The sequence below is a fragment of the Ostrinia nubilalis genome, chromosome 8, assembly GCF_963855985.1.
Source record: "Ostrinia nubilalis chromosome 8, ilOstNubi1.1, whole genome shotgun sequence".
Classification (NCBI taxonomy): domain Eukaryota; kingdom Metazoa; phylum Arthropoda; class Insecta; order Lepidoptera; family Crambidae; genus Ostrinia; species Ostrinia nubilalis.
The window spans coordinates 5,486,769-5,506,504 of record NC_087095.1 but is presented as its reverse complement, the minus strand read 5'-3'; the positions used below and the strand labels follow the sequence as shown (position 1 = coordinate 5,506,504).

Below are 19,736 nucleotides of genomic sequence, written 5' to 3'. Positions count from 1 at the left end.
AAACAAAAACAACGCTATTGATAGTTTACTGCTCCCCTACAGTGCTGTTGGGATATTAGAATGTTTTAATTGGATTTCCATTCTAGAAGAAAGCTGAAAATTCTTCTCATAAGATAAAGAAAGAATGAAGTCTATCATATTTGCTTTCACCAGTTGGCACCACTGTAGAGTAAGGTCCTGCAATAGCTAGTGGCTTTATGATAGCGATAGCCAACAGTCAAATATTCTGCAAAAACGTCACAATTTTAAACCCCACCAATTTGTCAAATATTTACTTTCTATCCGGTAATAACTGACAGCAAATACATCTTACGCATTACCAAAGCAAACAGATAAAACAAAAATAAATAACTGGCTGTCATAAAAAAGAAATTGGAATTACAGATGGCACGATTTCATTGCATTAAATGTCTGACACAAGTAATTAAAGAACGAAATCAGAGCCGAGACACGTGTCGACTAATTAAGCAGTAAAAAATGTAAGCGATCAATGAAGACCTTCTTGGACGACTGTTTATGTCTGCTGGTTTTGCAGGACAAAATAAACAAACTATGTTTACTTATAAGAACAATGTATAAGGTCGGCAAATATTGAAAGTAAACCCTACAGATTATACCAGTTAGAAAATAGGGCACATTATGAATGTTTTAAGTGAGATATACAGCAAAATGATAAATCAAATTCTGTGTAAACCAATGATATTATATAAACTGAAGAAGAGGAAAATGACGGGACAGGAAAAGGAAAACAACATTAAACCTCGTAAACTTTTGTGAGACCAGTTAAAGTCAATAGTACCATTATAATAAAGAGATAAGTAATAATCAACTTTTACAGAACTCTAGCTAGAGATTCGTTTTAGAATATCGTGAATTACTTCAGCTTGATATCGTTTTTCCAATTCTAATTGCTGAAAACTGAAAATAGGTGGCACATTACATTTCATATTTTACATAGAGTAAATTTTACAAAGAATAAGAACAATCTCAATCGCAAACAAGCCAAGGCAGATAACGCTTTTCATTACTTCAGTTATCGCTATGTTATGTTTGACGCAAATAAATATTTATTCCTTCAAAGATATTTGCGGGTTGCAATGGTCCAACAGTTAACACTGTAATTATGGAAGATAAAAATTAACAATTGCTTTTTGTCAAAAACAATAGTGTATCAGCGTAAAAGTTAAACATTTTAAGACAAATATTATACGAGTAATTGTCATATTCGTCATTATCATAACAATGATTGACGGGTCCGCTCCGGCAATTAGAGTTAATATATTATCGTCAGAGACTTAACCATTACCAATTACTTCATTCTGAACCAATAGATAGACTAATAGAAACCACCAATTTTCCACCAAAGTAATATTGACGTAGATTTTTCTGTGTGGATGGTGTATATTATATGATATTATATCTCGAAATACAAATGGGTTAAGGTACTTAAATTCGGTTATTATCTTTGTGAAATTAGGTATTTGAAATTATCAAAAAATATCACGAAAGCAACTATAACGACGCTGTATTTTTTCCCCGACTGTAAAGAAGTCAGTCACTGGATTCGTGGGCTGTAGACTAAAACATTTCTACATATCTAACGATAAGTCTTACAAGGGTCATTGTATTGTAATCATCGTTTTTGAGACTAACAACAATCGTTGCTTTGTGACAAAAACATAACATAATTTAATGTGTTATTTTGTGAACAATGAATCATTATGACAAAAATATTTAAATCGGCGTCAATGTAGATTTATCTCAGTGGTATTTTGCTGTTATTTTGTCGTTAGTTAAGACAGACGAAGGAAAATGAAGCTAAACAGTAAGGCATTTTTTGTATCTATACATATGTATTATTATGCGAGTTTGCAATAAATGAATAGTCTGTGTATGTGCTTTCGACAGTAAAAGGTTTGGTTCAGACCAGTTTTATAATTCGTAGTTAACCCAACGAAAAGTCTTATTTTGTCACTAATGGTTAAATAGTGTTAAAGTGAGGAGCACTGAGGAGTGAAGGCTAGACATTGTTCAAAGACGCATTAATTTGCTCATGTTTAACTACTTATTAGCTAAAAAAATAATTAACCACGGATACAAAAACTGGCTCTTAATCCTACTAATACTTCCTACTAATATTATAAATGCGAAAGTTTGTGTGGATGTCTGGATGTTTGTTACTCTTTCACGCAAAAACTACTGAACGGATTTTGTTGAAACTTTACAGTATTCTTGTTTATAACCCAGATTAACATATAGGCTATAATTTATGACGATCTGTGACAAACTAAATTTCACGCGGGTGAAGCCGCGGGCGAAAGCTAGTTTAGGAATAAATGGCGCTGTGTAAAATGTTTTCAGACGTTTATTGGACTTCATTTTGTCTCAGAATGGTCGCAAAACAGGATAATGCCGCACGGCCACTCGGAAACGATCCGACGAAGGCCGTACTGCAGGTAGGTTGAGCAACCAGCCCGTTGTAAGGTCACCATGCAACATGTGTGCATGTTTCCGGTCCACATTTATTTCCTATGTGAACGAGATTAGTATGTGTTTTGCAAATGTCAGTGTAATAATAGAAATTTTTGTATGAACGCTTCCAGAATAAATCGATTTGCTCTGATAACTCCGAGATTTGTATTATTTACAAGGACATTTGTTTGTGGAATGTATGTATGAACTGATCATGATCCATTATTTCGGTGATGATTTATTTATTTATTTTTATTTATTTATTTATTTATTGCACATAATAGATACATTGTATATTGTTAGGTACTAGGTACTAACATACAAATGCACACCCGGTTGGGTACAGCAATACAAATAACAATTATTAAATATTATTAACAATTATTATAAATCTAAAGTCTACCTACTTATAAATTTTATAAATATATCATACAATTGCAAGTAACTTAAAAATATTATAATGTAGGTATAATCATTACAGTTAAAACAATATTTATTTACCAACTTAACATGAAATACTATGTTTTTCCTCCATAAATTCTTTAACATTATAAAAACTTTTACTTATTAAAAATGTCTTTAATTTATCTTTGAATAAGTGATCTTTAGGTATATTTTTTACATTATCAGGCAGCTTGTTATAAATTTGTATACAACGGTAGGCAGGACTATTTCTGAACATTTCTGAATTAGGAGTTGGAAGAAGAAGTTTGGTTTTTCGTCGGGGGTTTTGATCATGCTGAAATAGGTAAGTGTGTTTTCTGACAAACATTGCCGCTTCTAAAATGTATAAGGATGGTAAAGTTAGTACTTTCTCTCTAATGAAATGAGGTTTACAGCTGACTCTCTGTTTTATATTAACGATTATTCGTAAACACTTTTTTTGGCTTACAAATAAGTCTTTAGCATCACAGCTATGACCCCACATGATAATGCCGTAACGCAGCCACGCGTACGCGTAGGCGTAGTATGCCGTGAGGGCCGATTCTTTCGACGAATTAGTTTTTAGTACACCCAGTGCATAAAGAAATTGAGATATTTTTAATTTAACAGTTTCAACATGCTTTTTCCAATTTAAGTGGGTATCTAATGTTATGCCAAGGAGGTTAAATTCACTTATTTCTTCAATATTTATTTTTTCTGTAACTGGACTAAGATTAACTTTTTTCTTTTGGTGTGGTTTAAATTGAATTAGTTTGGTTTTTTTATTATTTATTTCTAGGTTGTGGTTTTGAAGCCAGAGTTTTATTAAATTATATGTTTTGACTATGTTATTTTTAGTATTTATTGAGCAGTTGTTTGGTATTTTGAATAGCAGAGAGACATCATCGGCATACAGTACGCTAAGAGTGTCACATATTTTAGGCAAGTCGTTGATATATATTAAAAAAAGTATACACCCTAAGACGCTTCCTTGAGGGATGGACCAGTTAGTCGTAATTAGTCTAGATCGTATGTTTTGTCTTTCGCTAGAAGATTCGTTGTAGTATTGTATCTGTACGCATTGTTGTCTATTGTTAAGGTATGACCGAAGCCACTCATGTGCATCACCACGAATACCTACTCCATAGAGTTTTGCAAGTAGTATTTCATGGGAGACTTTATCGTAGGCTTTAGTCATATCAAGAAACAACCCTACAGCGTAGCTCTTGTCATCTATGTATTTGAGTATTTCTTGAGTATAGGTATATACAGCTAAAGTGGTTGAGCGATTTTGACGAAATCCGTATTGGTTTATATCGAGAATATTAAATTTTTCAATGAACTTGCAGATTCTATTGGCCATAACTTTTTCAAAAATTTTGGATATTGTTGAAGGAATAGCTATTGGTCGATATTGGCTTACATCTCTACCGCTTCCACCTTTTTTCAAAATAGGTTTAATTAGTACTTTTTTTAGTCTACTTGGAAATGTTTTTTCTGCAAGTGATTGGTTTATAAGTTTTGTTAGTGGTGGGGTCAATTCTTTAGCACATGCTTTGATCAAAGTCGGAGGGATTTCATCTATACCGGAGCTATATTTATTTGAAAGGTTTTTAATAATTTTGAAAATTTCTTGCTCTGTTGCGGTTTGTAGAAACATAGAGTTTATTGCAGGGGTGATTACCGGATGAATCTTATCGGGATGATGGTTTGATGAACCGTCCAGTGTTTCAGGTTTACCTATTGATGCAAAATATTCATTGAAGTTATTTACAATATCGTGTGGACAGCGAGTGGTATTCTTATTTATGTCAATACTAATATTTTTGGGAGGCTTTTTATTTTGTTTAGATGTAGTAACGCGTTTAATTATATCCCACATTTTCTTTGTTTTATTATTAGAATGAGCCATTTCATTAACAAAGGAAATCTTTTTTGATAACTTTATACATTTTTTTAATGTTTTAGAATATTGAATGAAATATTTTTTGAGAAATTTATCGTTTGAGCGATTTTTAAGTGCGCTTAGAAATCTCTTATATTTACAAGATACTCTTAGTCCATTTGTTAGCCATTTATTATGTGTGTTAGGATTTAATTTGACGCGCTTCACTGGTATTCTATGATTTAAAATTTGATTTAATGTGTCATCAAATAGCCCGTAGTTAGTGTTTATATCCGTATTATAGACCAAGATATCATTCCAGTTTATTGAACTGATGTCCGATAAAAAAGCTTGTACATTCTTTGCACTATTTAAGTGGCGCATATTTTTATAAATTACTTTTGGTTTATCTTGGGTTTTAAGTTCGAAGCTGTACAATATAGAATTATGATCTGAAATACCTAAGTCTTCCACAGTTACAGAATAAAATTTATTATTTGTGAAAAGGAGATCTATACAAGTTGCACTTGTTAATGTTTCTCTGGTAGGTTTATCAATAATTTGGTGTAAATTAAGTTCTAACATAATTTCAACAAGTTTTTTATATTCACTAGGGTTTTTCAAGGCATCTATGTTAAAATCTCCGGTAATTATTACATGTTTTTTATAGTGATGTGATTTTAACTTACTGAGTAGGCAGTCTAGAAATTCAAAAAAAGTATGTATTTCGCGGTCCCCGCGATATAAACTAACTAATAATAAATTAGGCTTCAACTCAACTGCACAACATTCTACAATGTATTCTATGGATAAGTCTGTAATGTCCTGTCTTTCAGTGTAGCTGGTCCCGTCAGGCAGCAGGATGGCGGCGCCCCCGCCCGCGCGCCGGCGGCGGCAGAAAGAGGCGGCGAACTCGTAGCCGTTCACTTGCACGTAGGAACGCTGCTCCTCGGTAATCCAGGTTTCTGACAAGCATATTGCTTGATAGCGATGGTCTTCTAAGAGGCTTTCAAAGGTGGAGATCTTATTTTTGATACTTCTTGCATTTTGAATCAGTATGTTGAATTTAGTTTCGAAAGGAATAGTTGGATCTATTATTTGTAGGAGTTTTGTTTGTTGTGATAGTAGAGGGTTCTATTATATTGTCTGTTTCGTGTGTTCTTGTCGTAGTTTGTTGGATCGGTATTTGAGAGTTACATTCATGTAACTGGCTGTTATATTGTTTTCCATTTATTATTAGTGTATTGTTTCTAATCACAGCGTGGTGGCCTTCTTTGCGAGCTTGGTGGAGCAGTTTTCTTAGTTCATTGTGTTTTTGTAGATCGTCGTTTTCGAGGAACTCGTTTATCGCCATACCAGATCGGGCAAAAGCTCGTTTGTAGTTTAACACGGTTTTAACCATTTTTTTGCTAATCAGTTCTATTACTATGGGACGACGGTATCTACTCCTTCCTAGTCTACTCACACTTTCGATGTATCCATCTAAATTTATATTTGAAAAATCTCGGATGATATTGACGAGTCGGTGATGTAGTTCATCTTCTGTTTCCCACTTGTGCTCATCTAATCCATAAAATACCATTTTTTTACTGTTGTTGTTATTCTCAGAGTTTCGCACGGATTTGAATTGGTTATTCAGATGAGCTATTTCCTCCTTCATTATAGTAAGTTTTCGGTTTAAGTTTTCTATTTCAGATTCCAGGTGCTGATGTTTGTTAGTCACAGATTCTATGCGCTGAGTAAACTCATTATTAATTTGTTGTATTGAGTCCTGGAGTTCTTGTTTTACAAGTGATTTTATTGCATTTGTTAAGAGTTCAACTATTTTATTTTCGTTTTGTTCCAGTTTCTTATCGAGAAGTGTGCTGATTTGGTCAAGGGTGAGTGTAGATCCACTATTAGGCGTTTCACGTCGACATGGCAGTATATGAGACATGCGGGATGTAATTGTGTCACCCAGTAGGCTTTCATCATTCAATAAGTTCTCAGCGATCGAAGTTTCTTCTGTCTCTGCCGACGACGGTTCAACTGGAGAAAGTTTGTTCGACTTGCAATTTTTTCTCAAAGTAACATTTGCGTCTTCTGCATTTAGTGTTACAGATCGTACTGGTGTGTTTATGTTATTTGTCTTCGGTTTGTTACAAATGCAATGCGGACATTTCCATGTTTTTCTATGCTCAGCGTCCAATGTATTATAAAAGCGCTGCTCAGATACATTTGCACAAATCAAGTCGTACACTTGGTCACATAAGCTACATATCAGATATCGTCTGCTATTTATCTCATTGCGGCATCCTGAACAAATCTTTTTCCCAGCCATTATGCAATCGTTATAATTTCATAGATGTCGCTAATAATACGCAGGCCTAGGCAGAGAAGAACCTCAATTTAGCATAAAGCACTGTGAGCTAGTAGTTTCAGCTCACTTCGGTAGATGGCGCTATTTCGTATGTTCTTCCAGTTTTGTTGATAAGCGACAATTTGAACGGTAACGGATACTTGGAAAAGATATATTTTGCACTATTTTTTCACAATTTTTTTTTTACTATTTTTAAACACAATTTATTCACGGAGCCTTTGTTTACGTGGCAGTGGCGTCATCTTTTTTTTTTCCGTGGCAGTGGCGTCATCTTTTTTTTTTTTTTTTTTTTTTTTTTTTTTTTTTTTTTTTTTTTTTTTTTTTTTTTTTGACATACAACGTAGAAAACTACTTCGTTTTGGTTCCTATTTATTAAAAAAAAACTTAAAACTCATTTATTTATGCAAGTAGGCTTTTAAAAATCACTTTTACACGTCCCAGTATTAACCCTACCACTGCTTCAGGACAATAAATGAGCCAGTGCTGAGAAGCAGCGCAAGAAACTCAGTCACTACTACTACTAAGTAGGTAGGTAGGTACTATATGTATATTGTTTTTTACTAAATGCCTTTCCTTTCCTTGATTGTTCATTAAATTGTAATATATACTCGTAGTCTAAGGCCTGGTTCTTACGATACTAGTAAACTACATCAGCTGTGATTGCGGTTACCTTAACCCATTAGAGGTCACTGTACTCAAATGGGTACAGCTGAGTATTTCTCAAAAAAAATGTACGTAACGAAACGGTAGTAACGAAATAGTAAGGCCATAAGGCTTGTTATACATTGGCGAAATATTGTGAATGCTCTTCATTTATTCAATTCGAAATATTTGTAAGTATGCACCCAAATCGTCGTAAGAGGCGACTTAGGGACTACACATCAAACAGAGAACGGGCAGCAGCGCTCTCTCTGACAAACATAAATCTTTTAAACTGCGATCTCCAACCCGCCTGCCAAGCGTGGGGATTATGGCAAAACCCTCTACTATAGTGGAGGAGGCTCATAGTCCAGCAGTGGACTGTAAAGGGCTGTTGATGAATGATGCACCCAAATACGGGGTAATATTAAGGGGTTAGAAATAAAATAAGGGAGTAATCATTCATACTATTTTAATAAAATTATTTTTGTTCCATCATGTTTATCCATTTTGAGTCGTTCTCTGTAAGCTTTTTGCCTTTCGGCATTGGTTTTTGGCGGCATTCCTAAAAAAACAAAAGAAGTAATCACATAAAAACGTAATCTAAATGATTTGATAATTTTTTGCTGGTGGCACTTCTGTAAAGCAGATAGTATCCAATCCTTTTGTTATTAACGCTCTATATTTTTTGAAATAAATTAAGTAGTGAATATTACTATGCATAGTCAGGTAATAACAGTATACACTCAGCATTATGTTGTACTTTTTCGTAACGTAACGAAATTCGTAAAAAACGTAACGAAATATTAGACAAAATGAGATCAGAAACAAGTATTTTTTTGATAAAATTTGTTACAGCAAATATAAAAGCTTACTAAATGTTCGTACCACACGTATTACAAAAAATGGTTAAATGAAGACTTACCGTTCTATTTAAAATCGCTGATTTTACTGCCTGTTACGAAAAAGTAATCCCACAAAACACACACGTTTTCACTAATTTTCGCGATAGATGTTATGGCGGAGACGTCAGGCCAACAGCCATTCAGAGTGCAGCTATTGTTATCCGTGTAAAATAAATACGGAATTGTTCAGAAACCATGGGAAAGTAGAAATAAATCGTAACTAAAGAGTAAATAACGAAATAGTAAATGAGAGCGACTCATTTTGTTTTTTTGCTTTAAATTGCCAATTCATTATGACACCCCATAGAAAATCAATTTGATACAGAAACTGCGATTACTGTAGAACGATAATACAAAGAAATTTACAATAATTTAGTTACGTATCGCATTTTATGAAACAAAAATACATGAAAAAGCTAGGGTGGCAAACAGGTTTTTGTATGAAAGGTAAAAAAGGACTATTTTTAAAATATCTAAATATTTGGTAATAAGTAGGATTATAGCTATAATTCTTCGTTATCTTAAAGATTAATATTCATCCTTCAAAATTGTGTGTGTGTTTTTTTTGTGTGATGATTTATAAATATAAAACTTTTGAACTGTTTCAAAGCACACTTTTTTTTTTCAAAATGTACATTTTTTTTGAGAAATACTCAGCTATATTTTTACGTGTCAATTGCAAATCTCACAAAATTAACATGGGTAGACTTGTTATTTTACTTCATCATAATACTATTAAAGTATATTGACAACAATAACGCGGGTAGTGGGACTTTTTTTGATAAAAAGTATCAGTTGAAGTTGTGTCACTGAAACATAGTGGGGGTAGGTGTTTATTTTTTGATTTTTTCATAACAATTACTGCTCACAAGTTCTTTTTTTTATTTAATTACTTTAAAATACATATCAGGGTAGGTTATAAAGCACAATATAACATAATATTTACATCTCAAATAAAACTAGGGTCATATAAAAGTTACTGTACTCGGCTGGGTACAATGACAACATGCGTAAGTAAAAAAACTGTATTTATTTTTTGCTCTTTCGCAACATTTTACAGCTCAAAAGAGCTAAAAGGGACTTGAAGACATTATTGGAGCCGTTTTACAGGATAGTTATGACGATGAATGTATTTTGGCTAATAATTATACCACCTGATACAAGTGCGTTGACTGAAAAAGAGGATATGGCGACGTTTTTCATACCGAAAGACGTACTAAAGGGTATTTATGAACAGAAGGGATAGTGGCAGCAAAGGCAGTTTATAGGACGCCAGTGATAATGAACCGCTGGCGTGAAAAAGAAGACGATAGGTTCCCACAAATCCGCACCCAATCAAAAGTCATAATTCTTCAATCGCTGTAGATACTTCCGAAGTCTGTGGTGATAAGTTTCCTATATTTTGTGAAGAGCTGAAGGGCCTCAAACTTGCACAGTATTTGAAAAAAAAAAAACTGACTATAAGAATATTATTATATCCAATAGATAACTACGATGCTTCTCATTATCATTATGATATTTCTATTGGCTATAATCATATCAGTATCCAATCAACACAATATACTTGGGATTCCTATAAAGCCCTATTTAGCGGTTTTGGTACTATCTGAGTACCACAAGCTACCTAGACTATGTACTATACTTTACTGGCCACTAGATGAAAAGATATGCTAAATAAACAAAGAAAATGCGTCCGGCTGTACCAATAGTTGATGGCTTTTCTTCAAAATGGAGTTGGAAAATATCCCATCAAAACTGAAAAAGAGCTGGGGTATGTTCTCTGTCATTTAACAGTGCGTTGGCAGTGTAAGAAGTCCCTTTAAACACTTTTTGTCGAAAAGGCGCATTTTGAAAATTTGCATACCTAGGAGGTCATTGTACCCAATTGAGTACACCCCTGTAATTTCATGAAAACAACTTTTTTTCAGAATTTTCTTGTATTTTGTGTTTTTTTGCTCTGATTTCAATATGAAAATAAAGAAAAATTTTAAAATATATTAGTACTTTGTGTTTGACCTCTAATGGGTTAACTGTATCAAGTCAACACATAAAATAGGGTTGAAAAATAACAGTACCTGAATACTAATAACACTAAAATTACTGGAATCGTGAATGTTTACCCGAACAATCTAATCTATGGATTTTGGCGATGGTCGGGACAGTAACTACAGCTAATATTTTTTCAGGAAATTGATACTTATGTTTATAGCAAGAAAAGTTATTATGTTTTGAAGCAACAAGTTAGCTTTAGGTATGCCATTATTGTGTAACTGCGCGGTTTTGCATTATCAGCGCAAAAATGTAAGTTACGAGGTAAGTAATAGAGTTGCGTTATTATGATAGCAATAAAATGATAATGTAGTTCAGTAGCCCTTATAACAAGTGGCATTGTTTTCAAATTACACAGTTGTTGGTAATAGTTTATGTGTTGTAATTTAACTTTTAAGTAAACTCTACTTATTATAGAAATAGCGCACCACCTGTCTTTACTACTTATCGTGCCTGCTGTTGAACCCATATTGATGAATTTTTGTATCGAGCTGGAATTTTGGACTTCTCTCAAACAAAATACAAGGCAGTCCCATCATGCGTCTGCCATAGCTACAATATAACCTGTTTGATTTTCTTATCTATGTTTTTCTTATTGTTTTGATGGATTATTACATTTTGATTTTTGTATTTATTTTATCAACTACTTGACATTATAGACATTTATCACATTCTTAACCTGATACACCGAGCAACTCAGACCCCGGCTGTCGTCTGAAAATCAGCGTCAAGTGGTATGCACTTGACACAAGCTGAGATGGGGACCTTTTTGCTGCTGCAACGCCGCCTAAGTAATTTTTCCGATTTTTTTTTTACTGATTCTGTAACGTTGACTCTGTTTACTTGTTTTATGTTATGTGTTTCTATGTGGGAGCAAAATAAACGTGATTCTATTCTGATCTTCTATTCTATGTCCACCCGGGTGAAGAAAGTGGAAGTGTACTCATTTCACCTCGGAACCATTTCATCACCGCTCTTTACCCAGGTGATATTATCACTCAGGTGAACAAAGTGGAATAAATCATTTTAAAGGAAGTATTCACCTGCATCAGCAAATCTATTTCGGGATGCTGCAAGTACACTCATACCTAACGGACGTAGTATGGCGTTTGCAGATATAAACAATCGAAATGAGTGAGGAGAGCCGACTAAAATTAGTAAAGGTAAACGTCGTAAAGGTAAATTGGCGGTCTGGAGTCTGTTTGCCTTTACGTCGATTCTTGATGTTAGCGTAAAGGTAGATGGGTATTTATTTATATTGCTATAAGCGGCCAACATTAGTTTTAAGCAGTGGCTTACAACCAAACCATATTGGTTTTTAAACGACTTCAAAATGTTCTATGTTCGACTGTATGTATTTTTTATTTTTTAATCACAGTTTTTCAGGTTATGTCTAAGGGCTCCTACACATAAGACGTTTTGGCTCTGAGTTAATAGTCCATTTGCAGGGCCGCATACGTCATTGACACTGCGTTGGAATAAAAATGACAAGCAAGACAAATAGATAATGTACGATCTGACTTATGTCCTGCTCAAAACGTCTTTGAAAGAACCGCAAATGCAGCGCACGCCCCCTGTCACAAGGTAATTGGTATTTTAGACAGGCAAAAACACTCAATAGGCCAGTAGAATTAAACACAAAAATTGATTAAATCGGAAATAATTCCTACAAAAGATTTTTTTGCTTTAATGGCTTCATTGGTTGCCCATTAAGACTCTCCTAAGTTTTCGACTTCGACGGAGTTGTGCTTAAGTGGTGGGGGCCCCCGTTTTTTCGGTTTTCCGGTTATACCGCGTAAAGGACTTACCCTATCGAAAAGTGGTCTTCATGACGGTTGAAGGGCACTTAATCCTGCATTGAATAAGACCAAATTCAAATGTTTTGGACAAACCGTTCCCGCGCTAAAGTTCGGAAAAGTAGAAAATATACGTATAATTAATGACCCTCTCCACGTCCAATGGCTTGTTACCCACAGGCTTCCAAGTCTTGAAAAGGGCCACCTCAACCAGTGTAACCCTATCAAGGCTTACGAGCTTGATGCGCCTATCCTTGTGCGTCCCAGCCGTTCCTTAACTGCGGTTGGTGCACCTCTTCCTTGCACTCTCCTGAATGACCCTGTGTTACCTACTGTGGCTGTCCCTCTTCCTTGCAGCCTCCTGCACGACTACGTTGCCTAGCCGTATGCCTGGTCCAAGGTTCGACGCCACAAAATCAACTTCGCACGCGTGAAAATAGTTTAAATACTATTTTCCGTGCTTGCAACATTTTTCTTTACTGCTTCGGCTCTATTAGTCGTAGAGTGATTGTATATATCCTATAGCCTTCCTCAATTTATGAGCTATTCAACACAAAAAATATTATTTCAATCAAACTAGTAATTCTTGAGATTAGCGCGTTCAAACAAACAATCAAAAAACTCTTCAGCGTTTTAATATGAACTAATTGTTGTTGTTGATTTTTGGCGTCAAACCTTAGACCAGGCATACGGCTAGGCAACGTAGTCGTGCAGGAGGATACAAGGAAGAGGGGCAGCCACAGTAGGTAACACAGAGTCGTTCAGGTGAGTGCCAGGAAGAGGTGCAGCAACCGCAGTTAAGGAACGGCTGGGACGAACAAGGATCGGCGAATCCAGCTCGTATGCCTTGATAGGGTTACACTGGTTAAGCCGCTCCTTTTCAAGACTTGGAAGCCTGCGGGTAACGAGCCATTGGACGTGGAGAGGGTCATTAATTATACACATATTTTCTACTTTGCCGAACATTTGCACGAGAACAGTTTGTTCAAAACATATGAATTTGGTCTTATTTAATGCAGAATTAAATGCCCTTCAACCATCAGGAAGACCACTTTTCGATAGGGTAAGTCCTTTACGCGGTATAACTGGAAAACCGAAAAAGCGCCCCTTTCGGGGGCCCCCACCACTTAAGCACAACTCCGTCGAAGTCGAAAACTTAGGAGAGTCTTAATGGGCAACCAATGAAGCCATTAAAGCAATAAAATCTTTTGTAGGAATTATTTCCGATTTAAAAGCTAATTCTACTGGACTACAAATAATGTGAACGTAAATTAACTTTACCTATTACTTTTTGTAGAATGACTATCGTTTTAAATTGTACCTAACTTACAGTTAAATACTTCTAGTCATCATTATTATTGATATTTAGAATAGCAATAAGTTGACGTTTGGTTTCTATTGTACTTATAATGTTATATTTTTTTACTAAGTACTTTTTTTAACTGAAATTATTATTAGTAAATAAATACAGCTGAAATGTGTTTTGCAGACATTTATTGAAAGTACAATATGCTTTATGAGTGTGTCATAGAACCGGAATGAGGTCTTTGCACGCCCCAAATATTGTCATTTAAAAGCAAATAAAGGTGCAAATATGTAATCAAGATTTACTATCTATCAATATGATGTTACCTATGTATGTATTCAAACATAAAAGCTGACGCACACTGTTGAAAATAAAGCCGGAAGTTTAGTAAACGTCGAGATAAATGTAATATGGAGAAGTTAATGCAAAGACTCGCTGTCTTTGCCAGAATAACATAAGTGTACACTTAAAATACATTCTTCAAACAAGTGCAAAATATTACCTTAGACTTTCCTATGGATAGTACATAGGTAATTGATTGATTAAAGACGATTTATGGTGATTGATCAATATTTAAAAAAAAATGGTCATTTGAGACCTATAGGCATAGTGGTCTTTAAATCAATACCTAATACATATGTAGGTACTTTTGAATTATCTTCATCGTATGTAACCAGCTTAAGAATATACTAAGCAAACACCAGTCTTGCTTTAAAATAATCAGCCGCTTTGATATTTATTTTAAATGCGTACGCGCACGTTCATTAGTCACTCCACAAACTTCTCAGGCCATTACTCACAAAATGTTTTCATATTGAATATTGAAGTATGGATGACGGTAGGTATATAAACCTATACACTGTGGTCTTTATTATGTTGTAATACGTGTGATATTGCAATACAAATGTAGAGTCGTATAAAATTGTACTTTAACAATATGTTACACTTGGATATAAACCAATTCGAGAGCTATAATTTATTATGTTGAACTATTTTGACTTTTTATACTGAAATAATAAATAATTATTAGTAAAATTAATAATGAATTAAATACATGCTACAGTCAATTGTTGGCTTCATAAAAATGAAATTAGTTTTTCAATATGACTGTAAGTCACGCTGGTTGGCTTTTTTCTAAAACCACTTGACGTCAAGTAGGCACTTACAACAATCAGTGACGTTCATAATTTTAAAGCACTTAAATCCTACATAATAAGTGTTAAGTGCTATTTAATGTGTGAGTTTGTATTTACTAACAGGCATTCTTATCTGAAGAAAACTAATTTTAAATATTAAACTACCAGTGACGAAACCAAAGTTAAAAGAGGTTTGACTACAGTTACATATTTCCTGTAACTTCATTGGTAGTACTACATTTATATTGTTCCCGTAACACGTGAAAAGCTTTTTCAGTCCAATAGTTAACTTAAGTTTATGCATTTCTAAATTCTAATTAATAAAAGTAGAAGTGAAAAGTTACTCGACAACCCTATCTAATGGATAGGCTTCCTACACTGAGCGCAGTCCCTTAATTACACGGGGAAAAACTAATGAAACTTCTTGACTTGAGAAATTCGCACTTTCCTTTCAATTATGTATGCAGTTCTTGATATTACAAACCCGGCCATATTACAAAGTTATTAGGTACTACCTATAATACCACATGCATAGGTATGCAATGTACTTTATGTGTACTTGTTCATAGTACATAAATGAATCCACAGTTACGTAGGCAATACGTGCGCAAACTCTATGGTCACGAACCAAATGAGTAATAAAAATTATTATTTTAGTCTTTTACCTAAATATTTGTCATCCGCGTACAGGACTAATATTTATTTTCTTTGGAAGTTAATGGAAGGATCCGTTAGTAGGTACTTATTTTTTTATTGGTTTTAAATCTTTGTCTAATTCTCTTACATTTAAGTTACACTATTACATATGAAGGTTAAGAGTAGATTCGACCAAACAAGAGTAATTATTAATCTCAGATTAAATATTCAGTTTTGACATATTTCCCATACTGAAACTGCCAATGTGCCAGTACTGAGTTATTCTCGGATAAAAGTTTGGTCGAATCGGGCCTTAATAAATCAACTTACTATCTGCAGGTTTCTGTTAACCGACAGATAAGCATCTATCAGTGTGAACTTGTCAGATATTTGAGCACTTGATGTGAAGGTTAAAGGGACCTATCTCGAGGACGGAAGGTCTTTATCTCTGAATGATTGAACGGCTAAGGGCCGCCACACACAGGGGGATTGAAAAGTGTTTGACAATCATAATCTGTACTCGTAATATATGTTGTACATGAAAAAGGTATAATAAATCGTTAGCCAGAAACCGACTGCTGTTGATGTTAAAGGATTTCTGAATTCTTCAGAGACTGCATTGTATTGTAATTGATTGCACGCTGCATGTATTTCTGTATTCTGCTGAATACTATGCTCAGCGTTGTCTTGCTCAATGAAAGATACACTGTACTCTCGCCTTAGTACACTGTTATGTTTGATTATGCATCTTTTGAATGCAAAAATCCCAATAACAGAAGATGCAGTTCAGTATGCAGTTGTACTTACTGAACCTCTTTCTATGTTATGTGGCTGTACTACTACGCAACGGTAGGTCGGTCTCGGTTACAATCTGTCCGTGAGTAGTCAACCTTAGCAAGTATCGAGCATATTCAAGCGTGATAAAATCAATTACAGATATTTATAATATTTGTTGATGAATGATTTATTACCCGTTAAAAGCTCAACTGTTTATTGCTTATAATTTTCATTTAATTTATTAGCTTATTACAATTAAAAACAATAAAGTATATTAACAGCGACTAGTGAAGTCTACTACATACTTCAACATTATTATAAACCTGCTAAATCATACTCGAATTTGATGGATGGTGTTTACATAAGTCAGGCGGAAATTTTTAGTCTGTTGTCTTAACTTTTATTAAACTTTCCAAAATTTTCCAGAGCCGGTATGTTTCCATGTCTAATTTGGAATGTAAGCAGGTGCATGCTTAACGTATAGGCACGTTGATAGTTATGTAAATGAAGACGAATCTAAATCGAGTTAAAAATATTTGCGATAAGATTCCTAAACTGTTGAGGTTTGTTGCACTCTTGCTGATAAGGCTTTGGAAGTTGAGCTGGCGGGTAAACATTATTTTTTAGTCACGAGGTTGCCTTTGGGACATTTTTTATTTGGAATATTAAATCGTTGCGTTAAAAAAAATCCGTCTTAAATAATAACGAAGTGACTATTTATATCCCGATTTTGCCAATGTCCCGGGCCGTATTCAATAAGACTTTAGAAACTAGTAAAATATTTTATTATGTCTTAGATTTGTTATTTACAGTTTTTATACAAAAAATGTGGAAATGGCTATTCATTGCTTAGATAAAAGTTATCTTGTATGTAAGTAGTTCAAAGATCGGAATATCTAAAAAGGAGCACGAACGTAAGTGTGATAGAACTGATGATAGGTAGGTACCTAATGTTGATTTAGAGGAGAAGGCGCTGTCAAAATTACCATGGAAATTAATATTTCTTCAGGAAAAATATCTCAAATGTTATGAACTATTCTAAAACTATTTCAATACATGGGCAACCTTATGGACGTACTCAATTGTATGCTATTATTATTATTAGTCATCAAATTAATAGCATTACAATAAGTAATGATGATTTACTTTAGGTAAATATGTACCTCATTATGACGGTAATTTATTGAATCAAAATCCAGAGAGGAAAATGAAAATTATTTTGCGTCTTGTTATGACAGAAAGACACGCAAGTATTACAGCAAATCTTACTAATGCAACATAAGTATTACCTATTGAAATATAATAAATTTAAGTCTTTATTTTTACTTGTAAAGTAGGCAGGTAATTATAGGGCAGGTAATGTTAGTATTGGGAACCCAAAAGTAATCTTAATTCTTAACAAACTCTACGGCTTTTAGTAATTTAATTAAGAAGGTAATGTGATATGGATAAAAACAAAACGAACACTAGATGAAATAAAATATAATGAAGAGTATGCACAAATGGTTTTGCCATCGTAAACTTTTTTAAAAGTCATATTAAAGCGTAATATTGTGGTTAATCTGAGACGTGAAGCATTAAAATAAATTCTCCTTTAATGAGAAATTAACTAGTCATTAACTCCTAAGAGATGTAACGAATTTCTCCAAACGCATTACTTAAAATCATAGGCATGCGTCGAATTCAACTCGAGTCAGTATCGTGTAGCATATACGCTATCGCTGCACGCTGCAATTAATGATTGTAGTACTCACGTGAGCGGAAATGGACCTTATTCTTTGGGGATTGGGTCTAATTAGTGAACACAATGACGTCCGTGAACGCACCAATGATACCTGCGTTGGGTTTAAACTCGCACGGAACACGTTTGGCGCGTCGCACGCGCGCGAACTAACTGACTTCCAATTGGTCATGTTGGTCCCACCGAGCATGTGACCGCGCCTGACTTCGTGATGTGATCATTACAGTGTTTATTGAAGCGTTTATTCCACTACCTACTACTTTTTTTCACTTAAAACCCGCAAGATAGATTCAAGTTTGAAGAGAACCGTTAATTGGCACTGTATTTATAATTGCGTGCAAACACTGTCCAAAGTAAAATTATTATTAAATTATCAACAAAATTTACTTTCCCAAAATATTCAACAACGTAGAAAAAAAAAAGAAATTATTAAAAGAAAGTTGTTTAAAATATAAAATTACTCACGTGAAGAATATTGCAGTCTTCAAACAATAACGACGGGCGACTGGTTGAAACGAGCGGCGATTCCGTATCAGCTGATGATAAGGAAGATGACAGCTATCTCGTGATTTCGCCGTGCGGTTGGCAGCACTGCCGCCGCCGGCGCAGCCTCCGGCCCATCGTTATGTAAACACACACGCGCCCCCATCACAATATCTGCTGCAATCGGACGCCTACAAAAGTTTAAAGTTGAATGATTCCACCCTATCCAAGTTACAAAGTTGCAAGCTTTTACATGCAAATGCTGGCATTTCCATAAATAACAAAGGTCGGTTATGAAAATTAAAACAACAAAGATACTTTTCGACCGTGATAATAGCAGATTATTCAATCTTCAACTTGTTTACTTATCCTCAGATAATATCATAGTGATATCTGTGATAATGAAATTCTCAGTCTGCTACAATACGTTTTCATCACTAACAATGGAAGAGTAACATCATGTAATAAGAAATAAAGAAAATCTTAAGAATAATCTCACAATATAAACTTTAAAATATTTTTATTGCATGGTTCCAATCCAGCGCCTTATTTATCAATGAATTATATTTAATCGCTCATAAACATTTTTGTTTTAAAGGACAAATATAATTATTTCATAAATAGAATGTAAATGTTGTAACTCACCTTATAAACATCACTAGGAAGATAGTTAAGGGAAAATGTAGGCTTTAAGTTTAAGAGAGCATTTTGTTGCAAAGCATACAAACAGCAAAAATATAACTATTATGTCCAATTTTATTAAAAACGATATCCTGTACCCAAAATTAATTAATATAAAGATAAAAAAGCATAACCATTTATGAAAATCATTCGGGAATCAAAGCAATAATATATACTACCCGTTTTAGTTAGTGATTAAACGCAATTTGATACTGAATAAACATTTTTTCTTTCTTTCTTTCAATTAAGTGTCTTATTTTACGCAAATACACATTTTTTATCAATATTAATAAATAAAAAATATTTGCATTATAGTTTTCTATAGTTATTAGTCCAGTCATTTAAGCTTAAATTAGGTAAGAATCTCGGAATTAGAGATACCCAGCTGTAAGTCTGTAAATACTTGTATATTGACACCCTAAAAGTTGTCTCAAAACCTACATATGGT

At 34.1% G+C, this 19,736-nt stretch overlaps 1 protein-coding gene across 2 annotated transcripts in view; it reads right to left on the bottom strand.

The window, feature by feature from the left end:
• Nucleotides 1-18,698, bottom strand: part of LOC135073809 (V-type proton ATPase 116 kDa subunit a1) — a 41,337-nt gene extending 22,639 nt beyond the window's left edge. Inside the window, exon 1 of one of the 2 annotated variants that reach the window (XM_063968006.1) lies at nucleotides 18,590-18,698. The gene's annotated coding sequence lies outside the window, so the exon portion shown is untranslated. Of the gene's footprint in view, nucleotides 1-18,137; nucleotides 18,278-18,589 lie in introns of those variants that run through there. The other variant, XM_063968007.1, reaches the window with a different exon arrangement.
• Nucleotides 18,699-19,736: the final 1,038 nt, after the last annotated feature.